The sequence below is a fragment of the Lonchura striata genome, chromosome 11 (assembly GCF_046129695.1).
Source record: "Lonchura striata isolate bLonStr1 chromosome 11, bLonStr1.mat, whole genome shotgun sequence".
Taxonomy (NCBI): domain Eukaryota; kingdom Metazoa; phylum Chordata; class Aves; order Passeriformes; family Estrildidae; genus Lonchura; species Lonchura striata.
In genome coordinates, this window is record NC_134613.1 from 21011555 (window position 1) to 21025226 (window position 13672).

Sequence of the window (13672 nt, forward strand, 5' to 3'; positions counted from 1 at the left end):
CCTCCTCCTCCTCCTCCTCCTCCTTGCCTTGCTGCTCAGCTACAGGGGCAGGGAGGGGAAGATGCTGTGGAAGGCTCTCCAAAAAGTGCCCTGGAGGCAGAGAGAACCTCCTCTGTGCAAAGCCTGCCTGTGCCAGTCCGGGCAGAGCCCTCATGACATCAGCTCCAAAGCAGCTCCACAACACTCCGAGGAGACCCTGCTGTGTGCCATGGAGGGAACCTGCTCCGGCTGGGGCAGATCCACACTGCAGAACAGCCAGCCTGGAGCCTCAGAGGGACTCTCTGCTCTGTCTCCACAGCCCCTGGGACCCTGCCTGACACCCAGATCCCTGCCAGGGCACAGGAGATGCTGCTCTATGCACGGAGGTGATCCTCACCTCAAGTAGTACTGGCCCAACAAAGACTAAGATCGCCCCGGGATGGCATTTTTGGTAACTGGAGATTTTATACCAATTTAACCATTCCCTCACCCCCTGCTGAACCTGCCCCTTCTATGTGCACCTGATTTACACCACAGCATCCATGATCAGAACCGGTCCCCACCCTGGGAACCAGTTTAATACCAGGTCTGCTGTGCTGATGCTGATCTGGGGGAGCCCCAGGAGTCTCAGGAGCATTGCTGGGGTTCACATCTGTGATGTTCCCCAGGCTCACTGAGGAAGGAGCAATCCCAGGAAAGTTCTTTTCATTCCCTTGCTTCTCTAAACCCTCCAACCCTTGTGTTTAAGGCTGTCTTCAAGCTGACTGTGAAATGGCATCGAATTAACCTGGCTGTGAGCACCTGTTTGCAAACGTGACCGTGCTGATTCTGCCTTGGGGTGTTTCCTAAATGCAGCCAGGAGAGTCCAGACTCCCAGCCCATCATCCCAGTGTGGCAGGACGCTTTGCTGGGAGCCTTCTGCCAGGGAGCAAGCCCTGCTTGGCTGCAGGCAAGGACCTACAAGCCCACAGGAGCCCGGGACAGGTGTTCCTGCTGCTCCCACTTGTGAAGGCATTGCGAAGTGTGGGAGGGTGCTGGAGACTCTGTAATTATAGCCTGTGAATTTAAATCCCACAGTTTGCAGGAGTTCTGGGATATTTCATGCAGCGTAAGCTCAGCAACACCTTCGTGACAACATGAAGACTCATAAGTTTGTGCCTTGCTGTAGCAAGGTGTGAGTGTTCATTAACCCTCAATCCACCAATGATGCTTTCTGTAAATGATGGGGAAAAGCCAGAGAAAAAAGAGGAAAAGCTGAAGGAAAACACTCAGAGGTGCCTTTGGTAGCTGCAGAGCTCAGAGGAGGCCCTTGAATCATAGAATCATGGAATTCTAGACTGGTTTGGGATGGGAGCGACCTTAAATATCACCTTGTTCCACACCCCTGCCATGGGCAGGTTTACATTCCACTAGACCAGGGTGCCCAAAGCCCAGTCTGGCCTTGGCTTAGCTAATCCTGATTCCCTGCTTGGGTTTGTTTCTGCCTCTGAGTGCGAAGCATTAAATAAAGGGAGAGTTTCTTGTTATCACTTTGAAATTTCTTCACCCAAATTAATCTCTGCTGCAAATACAGAGATACAGCTCCTGCCATTCTGCAATAACCCCCTTGTTCTCATTTACTTTTTTCAAAGAAAATTCCCTTGAGTTTAGAGGGGCTCATATTGGGCTCCCAAACTGAAGAACATCATCAGGGATTGGAATCCTTCACCCTCTGGATCTCGGTTTGCCTCCTACTGGGGAGAGCAGCCGTGCTCCACGGGTTGCTCACTAATATGTGCAAAGCGCTTGGGGAGGTTGATGATTTTCAAGCCATGAGTATTAGTTATGCACATTGTTTAGCACTGCCAGTTACCTCAGCATATTTATTTAATAAATGTATCAGTCTGCACTGCTTCAGAGATCACGCTGCCCTGTTTAGCCACCTGCAGCCTCAGCCACACTCTCCTTCCCCCTCCCGCCTGGGACACAGGCACAGCCTCAGCACCCTACCAAACCCTTGGTGATGATTATCACCAGCAGTGCTCCTGAACTCTTCAAAATATAATGGGAGCTTTGCTGGAGTTAATTCCCACTGACTTGTGGCAAGTACTACTGAACTGCATCTTCAGCCATCTGAGATTTCCTTGCTGAACCTAAAAAAGGCTGACCCAAGTTTGGGAGTCCTTCCTTCACTCTCTTATCATAACTCATAGAGCCAACAGGCTGTTTCCTCTGGAATAATAAATATGCCTTGAAACAGAGGTGAAAACAGGGCCAGAGAGTGCTGGGAGCACTGGGGCAGGCAGTGACACGTTCATGTTGCTCCTTCTCCACTCAGTATCAGAGGCAGCTCTTCCTGCTCGAGTGCTGCCCCAGGCCTCGGATGGGGATGTGGGACTGACATTTTTGGGGCCTCCTGGGAGAGGGAAGCACAAGGTAGGGCAGGAACACCATGGTGAGGTCTTTTTCAACCTCATAAAGAAACAAAGACTGTAACTAAGTAACGTCATTGCACAACACTTTGTCTTAAGCCTTTTGCTCTCCCTGTCCTCAATGGATGGGGGTGATCAACAGACGTGGAGTCTTACTGAGAAGGGGCCCTTCTCCATTCCCAAAACTGCCTGTAATTGGGTTTTAGATTCCTAAGTGACAGTGGAAAATGTTTGTGAATAAGATACCCCAGTGACAGTGGTAATTTACATGCACCAAAGCATCAGCTTCTCACACAGCTGCGGGTTTTCTAAAAATTGGAAAAATTTAGTGTCCTCACATCTCTGTTCCTCTGTCAAAAATGACTGTGAAGTTCAAGAATGACTGTGGGGTATACACAGACAAAAAAACCACAGAAAGAAGCAACAGCCTGCAACAGGCAGGTGAAAATGCTGAGTGTGTGATGCCTTTGTGTGAGCACATCCTTCTGTGCGAATCCTTAATACACCCAGGAAATGTCAAAAAAATACATTTGAGCTTGAACTTCTCCTCAGCCCAGACATGAGCACTTCAGACTGGTTAGTCTTTAGAAACAGCAGGAAAGTTGGGAGACATCGGGAGGTTTTCTAGCACAGCTTGATTGTACTCAGCACTTCAGCAAGGTCGTGCCATAGATAAATAGATATTTTTCCCCATCGTGGCTGGCTTTGCCTTTCATTGCATTCATGAGAGCAGAAGAGCAGGTCTGAGCCTCCTGCCTGGGTGAAACTCCATTGACACGAGTTGTAAGACTTGCACAAATGAGAGCAGAGTTCGACCTCTGGCTTTGAAGTATCCTTGTCCCAACAGATTTATCACCGGGGCCACACGAAGGCCTTGAAAGAGAGGAAGCAGTTCTGTTTTGCAGCCCTTTCTTCTCAAAAGTTTGTTTGCAGTTGTCCTTTTATTATTATCTTAGCTCCAGCGATTACACATGTGGGGCCCCTCATGCTTTGAGGACTTTTTGCTCTGACAGAATCCCAGGGCTGTTAATTAAAAGACTATTTTAAAATAAAAATCACTTGTTTAGTGGGTTTAGCTGGTTGTGGCCCCAGTATCAGATTTTACTTGACGACTCATAATTAGTCACTGCAGAAGGATGGCTGAGTGGGAGGCAAAGGGTTACGAGGGAAGGCTGGAGAAAGGAAAGATACGTATCATTAAATAAAAATGTGACCACCCATGATTACAAGTGTTGTAGTCCTCCTTTTAACAAGCACACACCGTACTTTCATTAACCCGGGCCTGCCTGAATAGCAGCCTGTCTGGCCGAGCGGGCAGTGATTTTGTAAAAGCTGGCCCTAATGACAAAGACAGGCCACCTACCCCGAACTTTTCTCTATGACTTTATTCTTCAGCAGTGCTCAAGTGTAAATAAACTTGTTTACTCCCATCAGGATGGTAATGAGAACGAAGCCTTATTTGTTTCTGCACAATGATGAAGTAATTTGTGCGTGGCCCAAGTGGGGAAAGGGGGGCTGGGGGGCAGCTCTGCTCTGTGGTCCCTCCATAGGCAAAGTTGCTGCAGTCAGTGTTTTCCTTTGCTCTTCATTGTGTGCCACGGGTCAGCGAGGGAGAACTTCCCATCCTCAAGCTCACACGTAGGGCTGGGGAGGGAAGAGCAAAGGGAACAGAGCAATAAGTGAAGTGAGGAGTCAGACCAGCCTATCCGGGAGGGAGAGAGTGACTAAGTGAGAGGGAAGGGGAGTTACCTGGTCAGGCTTGTGAGTCACTATAGAAAATGTACAGAGCGGCACAACCTGGTGCTTGCTTGGGTTTTTTCCACTCAGACTGGTGTCTCTGAAGCGTTAATGAATCACAGCAACAGCACAGGGAGGATGTATGGAAGGGGGAAGGGGAACTCAGGCAGGTCAGGCAGAGGGAGAAGCTGGCACCGCTGAGGGCCAGGAGCAAGGGGAGAGGCTGGAAGGGGCCAGGGCCTTTCCAGGAAAGATGAGAATGAAGTGAGGGTGTACTCATGGGTGGCTGGAGCTGACTAAAGCTTGCTGTGGCAGAAAGGGCCCCTTCTGGCTGCACTCACCCTCTGTGTGTCCCATGGCCTCTCTCTTCTGAGGGTTTAGGCAGCCTGGCAGGTGAGGACCTGACTGATCAAAATCAATCCCTTCATTTTTTTGGTATGGTTTGTTTTCAGCTGATCAAACTGAACTGGAGAGAGAGCATGGATGGGAAAAGATTTGTTTCAAATGTTAAAACAAGTGGTTTATAATGGATTTTTTAATTGTTGCTGGAACTAAGAGCAGAGATGGGGTAATGTGGTCTCAGCTCACTGTACCCTTAACAAGGCAGGCAGTGCAGATTCAGCTGGTGTTTGTTAATAATGTTCTTTTTCAGAAAGTTACAAATAATAAGTTTAGAAAAATAATTTAGAAAAATGCAAACAACCACTAATTCCCCCAACAAAAATGACAAGACCAAACCAAAATAGAATTGAAGGAGAGGAGGAAAAAGGCAGACCAGACAAAATCTCCCTTGGCAAGATTGTCAGGAACCCTTGTCATCAGCTCCAGGCTCCTCTTCCAGAGTTGGGAAGGCCAGTGTACCTAGACACTGAAGAGGATTTTGCAGGAGACCCACTCTGTGGGAAGCAGGTAGAGGGATGAGAGGGGGGGAAACTGGAGCCCAATTCATAGATGCAGCAGTGGCCAGAGCTGTGCAGCAATTCCCAAGTACAGATGGGTTAGCAGAGCTCAGGTGTGTCTGGAGCACAGCAGCTACTTGGAAGGTGCTGAGGCACTCGGTAGGGAATAGAAATGTAAAATCCCTTAGGCCATAGCGTGTTACATTCCTGAGTTCCAGACAAGTCTGTGGTTTTACCCTGCCACAGCATCGGGGTGCAGCCTGCTCAGAGCAGTCCGGGAGTGCTCCACACTCAGTCAGGAGCAGGAACTGGCCTAACTGCAGTGCCTGGAGTGGATAAACACCCCTGACATGGGTATTTTAGCAGCACAAATAGTGTCTCCTAACAGAGCTTTGGACGGGCCTCGCATCCAAGGCAGCACCGAATTCCCAGCTCCCCTCACTGTGAGAGCTCTTGCCTGCCTTGTGCTCCTGTTGCACCTGCAACGTGTGGAGCCATTCCTTGTGGTGAATTCCCTCCATTTTGCCTGTGTAAATCAGGCCATTGAGCTTTCCAGAATGTATTCCCTGCCTGACTGCAGCTGTGGAAGTTCTGCTCAGCCTTCCACTGGTGTCAAGGTGACTCTGCAGAAGAGCTGTCCAGAAGGCCACGGGGACACGGCGACCTCACTGCCTCGTCCTGCTTGCAGCGGGCGCAGCGACACTCACAGCTGTGACTCCGGGCACAACAGAAACAGTTCATCTGGGTAATAACACTTCGCTCCTCTGTAGCACCTTCCTCAAGCACCTCGAAGTGCTTTTCAAACATGAATGCGTTAAAGCTTTGCCGCCCTCCTGATGGAAGTGAAAAGGAAGGCAAAACACAGCTCAGCGATGCTACACACAAGCTGGAAAACTCTCCAAATTGTTTCCATGGGGACTGAAGCGCAGCCCTCTCTGTGAACAGCGGCGGGATCAGCCCACCCCTCCGAAATGCCAAGGGAGCAGGAGCACAGCCTTGACTGCTGGGAGGTGGAAACCATCTGAGGAAGGGCGTGAGCAAGTCTGGATGTGGAAAGACCTCCCTTCTAAAAAATAGATTTGTATAACTCTCTGGTGAAAGATGTTTAAAAAACCAAATCACTGAATCCTCCTGAGCAAGCACCTGATCCAACTCCTCTGGGAAATGAGGGTTTGCATGAAGCTCCTTAATCTGTAGGAACCAGAAATCCCAGGCAAAGCTGTGGAGCTGTAAAACCTTCCTAGCACTGCACAACATCCCCAATGACCTCGTTTTCCCAACTCACCCCAGGCAGCACAACACAACGCCCTTCCAACACCGCCTCTGCTCTCACTCAGAAATAACAAATGTCACCTGCAAAACCTCTGGCACCACCTCACACATTTGTCCCAGGGCTTTTACCCTATGCCTGTCTCGTTTTGATGTTGTCTAGCAAGGAAAACCTGACAGAACCCCAACACAGGGAAATACAGGAAGCACATTCCCTGCATAAGGCACCTCTGCTACATGACTAAAGATGCAGATGCCCTCAAGCTGTAGAAGAACTGCATCAATGCCCAAAAATCACAGTATCTTTGTGCCTCTTTCCTGTCTGCTTATCCTCACACCTGCTGTTCACAGGGCTGAATTTCTGGGTTTCCAGTTCTGCACTCTCCGACCACAGAGCTGGAGCTTTCACCTGAGAGCTGATGATGTGTCCAGGGAATGTTGAGAGTTTTGGTGTTATAAAAGATCTCAGAGCAGGAACCAGATCATTGTTTTGGTTCTGAATGTACCAAGAAAGTGCTGCTTCAGAGGTGCTGGCAAAGGTGAGGTAAGGACCTGGTGACTTTTCTCTCTAAGACAGACTTAATAAAGGGCAAAATGGAGGCAACAATTAATGTTTGGACTGGAACACTGAACCCTGAAAAGACAAAATAACTGCATGTATTTGTTTCTCTGAATGACAGGAATTCATCATTCTTGACACGGCTAAATGTTACTTCCTAATTCAGATTTGTTTCATCCAGTGAATTGGAATAATTAAAATGGTAGATCCAGCCTGGCTCACAGGCTCTCCAATACCAAACCAGAGCTAAATCTGACAAGCACCAGCAGGCAAATGAAAAGGCCAGAGAGATTATTAAAAATCAGTGTAACACCATAATAAGCACTGAGATAAATGAAAATAGCACAGTACAATTTAATGGTGGGGGTCTGTTATAAATTATTGAGTTATTTGTATTTTGGGATTGATTGCCACAATAACTGCCTTGCAGATGTTCCTGTTGTTAACCCTCAAGGCCTTCAGCAGGACAAATGGCTCAGACTATCATTTATAAAAATTACTCCTTTCAAGGCTTTTTGAGCTTGTGATTAAATATTGTCCTAAATGAGGATGGGTTAATGGTCAGTATGACTGGAATAAGAAATTAAACTTGTCCCCCTTAGCTGACTGTCAAAATGGGCAAGAGCATGGGAGGAGGAGAGTTAAGATTTGTCCTGCCAATCCAATTGCTTGAAGTTTAGACAAGTATGAGATATATATGCTTTATAGAACACTGAAAATTGTTGCATAGCTTGAGAAATGCATTTGTTTGTGCATGAAGAACCTTAAAATGTATCTCCTATTCTCCTATGTGGAAACAGCCAGTGTGTTCCCAACCAGAATAGCACAGAGAGTGGAATGGGGTGTGGAAAATTTGGGGAAGATGTTGTATCAACACACAGGCTGGAAACTCCCATTTTGAAGGTTTAACCCAAGCTACCAAGGCTAAGAGGAGATGAGAGACCAGCCTGGCTCCTGTGAGCTGCCCTTACCAGGCTCTCCTGTCCTTGTGCCACTGCCCCAGCTGAGGTAGGACCACCACCTCCGAGCTACCACCCTCTCCCAAGAGTACAGGGGCTTTTAACCTTAAATAACAATTACAGCTGATGATCAGACACAGCCAAAAGGTTGTGGGGACACAGGAAAACAGGACGATCCAGCTGAAATCAGAGGTGGTGCATCTGTGTGAGCAGATCTGCCACTTCTCCCTGCACAGACGCCCGGCTGACAGACAGCAGAAGAGCAGCGCTGTTGCTGAGGCTCCTCTGAATATTTTGAGACTGATTAAATTCTGAGTGCAAATGCTCTCAGCAGTTTCCTTGCAAACAACCTGCTGTTAAAAAATGTGATCAACAACCTCTCAGGTGTGTTTTCCAGAATCTCAAATAGCCCAGATGCGGTGCTGCCCTTCACCACCCCGCAAACTGGGGCAGCCAAAACATGGGTGGGAGGACAGCAGGAGAAGGCTGGAGGCCAAAATGGTGTAGAAGGCTGAAAAGGGGTGAGAGGATGAAAAACAGCTGAAATAGGGTGCCAGGCTAAAAACTGGGTTGCAGGCAGAAAAAAAAAGACAGCAAAAGGAAAACAGGACTGCAGTTCCAGAAGGGAAGGGGAGGGAGGTTCAAAATGATGGGAGGTTCAAAAAGGGGTGTAAGAGGAGTGTCCAGCTGTAAAAAAGGGTGTCCAGCCAAAAATGAGGGTGTCAGGCCAAAAAGAGGAGTGGGAGTTTAGGAAGGATTGTGATGCAGAAAAGGGGTTGGAGGCTGAATAGTGGGATGGGAAAGCCAGAGAGGGAGGGGGGCCAAAGATGGATGGGAGGCCAAAAACCGGTGGGAGGCCTGGAGACAGTGGGAGATTGCAAAAGTTTTGGAGACCAGGAGGGGTTTATGTTCCAAGGACAGTGCATGGGAAACCCAAAAGTGGGGGAGGCTGGGAGGAGTAAGACACTGGCAGAGGGTGGGAGGTTGAAGAAGACCAGAAGACCAAGAAGAAGTGGAAGGGGGACAGAGGTGATCTCCGAGAATGCTCCAGGAGCCATCTTATGCCAATGGCTCTTGTGCTGCAGCAAGGAACAGCTGTCATCCACACTGAAACTGGGGGACAAAAATCAGAAAAAAAAAAAAAAAGAAAAAAAAAGAAAGAAGAAAAATCTTCCCTCAAATGGTACAAGAATGAATCTCAACTCCCATTTCCAGCATCCAAAACCAGTGAAGGACAGCATCACATTAGATCCGACCCAACAACAGCCATGAGGCTGCTCAGCCCCGGTGAAATAAAAAACCGGAGAGGGGCTGGCGGGAGAGGTGCTTCTGATGGCATTTATGGGCCTCTCGGCTATCGGAGGCACAATCTCCTCGTAAAGCCCAGCGAAACCCTGTAGCAACAGCCTGCGATAACCACATGAAAGGCCGGGTCCTGCCCGCTGGCCTTTTGTCGGGAGCTGCCGGGGCAGCGTGGAATGTCGCACGCAGCAGCCAGGCAGCCCAGGTTGTGTCCTCGCTCCTCCCCGGGCTGCTCCTGCAGAAAACAGGGTATTTAAGCAGGAGGAACAAAGCTATTTATATCCTAAAGTGTTCTTTTACGCTTGGGAGCTGAGACTGTAGCCTCGACATCAAAGATAACTTCATAATAGCCTTTTAGTGGAAATAACCCTTATTTACAAGAAAGTTCTGTCGCTAGGCTGAGATGTAAAACAGGAGCAGTAGATATTGCTCATAATGCACTGGAAGAGTTTATTCCATACATGGCCTTTTCATAAGCTTCTAAAAGCAGCAATTTCAGGTTAGAAGTCATGGAGAAAATTTTGGACCCATTGAAGAAGCACAAGCAATTTCATTACCTGTGTTATGAAGAACACCTTAGCTTATGAAAGCCCAGCAGTTTTTTTGATCTAATTTATTTTTTATCACTTTTTCTGTTTAGATTACTGTCTGTAGAGCTGGACAATGCAAAAACATTGGGGCCTTTTCTGCTCCTTGACAATTTAACTGTACCATTCCTATGCCTAAGAACACTGAGGACAACTACATGTTCTTTCAATTTCTTAAAAATAAAATAAAAAAACCCATAACAAAAAGCAGCAGAATCAAATGGCCTTTATGCCCAGCCCCAAATTAGCCTCATGGCTTTTCTAAAGTGATCAAAACTGGGACAGTTAAATTATCTTGTGTGCTTCCTTCAAGCAGGGAAATGCTGCCCAGACAAAAGAAGTATAAATACCATAGGTGAAGTAAGTTATTGCAACATCACCATAATTTTATCTCTGTGGTACCCATCTTTGTTCCTTCCCTCTTTCTTTGAATTCAAGTACAAGAGCAGAGTTTTGTATTGAAAAAAAAATTAGTTCTAATTTAGTTAGCACAGGAATGAACCCAGAAGACAGGGAATGCCAACAGTTATGTAGCAGATATTCCACATAATAGACACCTCAAAGGTCCAACCAAATCTGCCAGATAATACAACTTTTTTAAGTATCTAAGGCATATATTTTTATTATTTTTGCACTACTGCAGCCAGGTTCTCAAGTTAAGAAAACAAAGAAATACTAAAATCTGTGTGCTTTGGTTGGAGAGTGTTTGCAACCTCAGACAAGGAGCAAAAGTTATGTAAAGGGCCGGGCACAAAGTTCTCCTGGGTAAAACGCACCATCTAGAGGTGGCCACCGCTTCTGCAAGTGTTCCTCGACAAAACGCAGGCAGAAGTGGCCAAACCTCTCACCGAGACGGAAAATCACCTTGACAGAGGCAACAAAGTGCCTTAATCACTACCTCTGCACTCTTTGGAATGAATATTTCCGAGGGAGCTCCTAAAGAAAGGTCCTTCTGCACCAGGTCAAATAAGGCTCCTGTTTTCAAAGGCCTCTCCAAAGGAGAACCAGGTCACTGCTGGTGCCTCGAACATCTGAAGGTCACAGGAGGAAGGGCTTTGCTCGGGGCTGTGGCAGGTAGGGATGCACAAATGACTCTGCTGACACGCTCTTGCTATTTCGAGTTATAGCTCTGCAAAGATTTATCCAAAGGGGTGCAAATAGGATAGGATGACATATAGGGAATTGATCTTCCTAAAAGAAAGAATAAATCCATAAACTGTGGAACTCCCAGTGAAGTCAGAAAGGACAGTATAGGTGCTGCAGGGATTGTGGGAATGGCAAAGCATTCCCCTGGGCTGGAAGCACAGATGAACCTCAGTTCCAGGCCATGGAGAATCATTCCCTGCCTCAGCAACATTTTAGCCAGTTTTTGCATGTCTCCAGGCTTTGTAGAGCCTCAGAAAGGGGAGCAGAGATCTGAAGTCCACCTTTTCCTGGTACTGGGGATATATCTGATATTCATTTAACAGGAAAGGGCTGGTGTTTGCTTTATTTTCTCTGTTATAAAGCAGGGTGGACATGAAAGCCAGAAGGTGAGGATGGGAAATACTGCACTTCACACTCCCTCCCACCCACCACAGAGGGAATATTCCTCCGCTGTTCTAATTGCAGGAGCTGTCTATAAACAAAAATCTGTTTTGAAACTCCCATATAAACAGCAATCACAACATCTTGCACCATTTTAATGAACCCTGTTTTCTTCACGTCAAATCCATCTCAGGAGCGTCAGAATCAGAACATTTCCCCAGTGACAGCTCCATCCTTTAAACTCTGCAGATGAGAGAGCACGCAGAACAAGCTGTGCTGAGGCAGGATTAAGAGTTACCAGGGTGACACTTTGTAGTTTGGAGGATGCTGACAAGGAGCCTCACAAAAGCACAAGACCTTCACTGGAGCTGAAGCGACACAGAGACCCAATTTGCCTCAGCTGTCACTGAAGTAGCAAAGAAGATTGTAAATTCCCCCTCCCCAGTCTTTGATTCTATCAACTGTGCATCACAGCTGAATTCCTAGGGGCAGGATGTGGCCTCTGGCAGCAGGGATTTACCTTAGAAGGAGGGATGCTCCACACCTCCACCTTGGAACTGCTGAAGGTCTTCACTTTCCCTTCTATCAAGGTCCAACATGTTTCTCCCCACAGAGGAGAAATAACTGTGGCAGCAAAAGCCTTTAGCAGTTTTTAATTTGCCCACCCTTGGCTGACTATGTCAGGTTTCTTTCCCTTTTTCTGCAGGTGCAAATGAATTAATGTGTCCACATATTTGCACCATTCAGGCAATTCTCAATCGTCCACTGAGTGCTGGAAGCCAGTTGCAAAACTTCAAGATCTGTCTCAGAAATTACTTGCCCAAACTTTGCCCCTTTAAGCCTTCCCTGCCCTAGCCCACAAATTCCTTGCTCAATTGCATATCCACCATATATATACAGCCAATGGAGAGGTAGATTCCCCAGCCTGGAAAGCTGTCCTGCATCTAGAGAGATTTACTTATGGTGTTTTTTCAAGAAACCAAAGGTTTTTCATAAAAGCAGAGATCACCATCTACTGTTTTCAATGATGAAGTAATAAAAAATTATGGTTACAGTTGCAGCAAGAAAACAGTCAAATTGTCAGTAAGAGGTGACAAGGGGCTGAGAGCTGGACATTTGGCTGGACACCCACAGTGGACCCCTGGGAGCTTGTTTAGTCCAGCTCTGGCCGGTGCAGTGGCGCTGCTCTGTGTGGACATCAGTGTCACTCGGGTTTTTAGGACAACAGTGACATCAGAGGGAGAAAAAGCCTCCAGTAAACCACAGGAAGGTAGCTCTTCCCAGAAGCATAGTGGTTTCCCTCATAAAAGAACAGCAGGTGTTAGAGTGTCACCGAGGGACTTGACTGCGACCACAAAGCCAAGAAAACTCAAGTGCCTTTAGTAAACCTCGGCTTCTCAGTGACCTCTGAGGGAGCAAATCTGCCAAGGCTAAATTGGCTGACTTTTAGGCCAAAGCCAACGATTTATCTGTGTTGGTTAGGCTCAAATCCTGGAGGCTTTATTGAGATTAGAAGAAAACTTGCTCAGCAGAGAGCAAAGCGGCAGCCAAAATTTGGCCTTTCTGAGGGCAGGGAGGTGTAGTCCTGTGGGAAGGCTTTGGGAAGGGTCACACAGAGCAGTGAAGGAGTTGCAGTGCCCAGAGCAGGTCAGTGGGGTACATCTGTGCCCTGACCCAGCTTTGTGGGGCTTGTGCCAAATTCCAGTTCTTTGGTTGGGAGCAGTCCTAAGGAGCAAGGTGGGACCTGTGCTGCCTTACATGAAGCAGCAAATCTCTGCAAAACTCCCAGTGCTGCAGCAGTGGGTGAAATAGAAATGTGTGTGTGTCAGAGAGGGAGAGGAGAATGCCTGGGGAGATGAGAAAGGCTGAAATGAGTCACTCCTTGTCTTTTTTGTCTAATTTGGTAGATAATACAGGGTGTGATGCTTCACTGCCTCCTCGCTGAGTTCCAGGCAGTCAATGAAAGGATCCAGCTGGATCCAGCCCTTATATGGTGCAAAAAGAGGCCGGGAGAAGCAGGCACAGGGACGCGCAGGCTGCAAGCGCCTCGGCCCTGAGGCGAGATGCTCTTCTGCTGGGCAAAGGTTTATGGTTGTGACACAAAGTCAAAATTGGAGGTGTTCCACTTAAAAAGTAGTGTTATGAAGCAGCATTTGACACTTGATTTAAACCTAAGCCAGCCACAGTGCAGTAACAGCAGCAGGTGATGGCAAACAGGGTGAATCCAGAAATCCCTCATGGGGAGCAGAGCTCCCGGGGCTGTGCCGGGAGCGCAGGATGAGCCCCCTCAGCACGGTGCCAGCTGGGAGAACAAGAATGCCAAGCAAAGGGGATCAGGAGAGCAGTGCTGGGAGTTCGCTAAGCAGGGCTTGGCTCCCTGAGCCTGACTTTATTTCCCAAGCCTGGCCTTGCTCTCTGAACAGGACTCAGCTCCCTGAGCTCG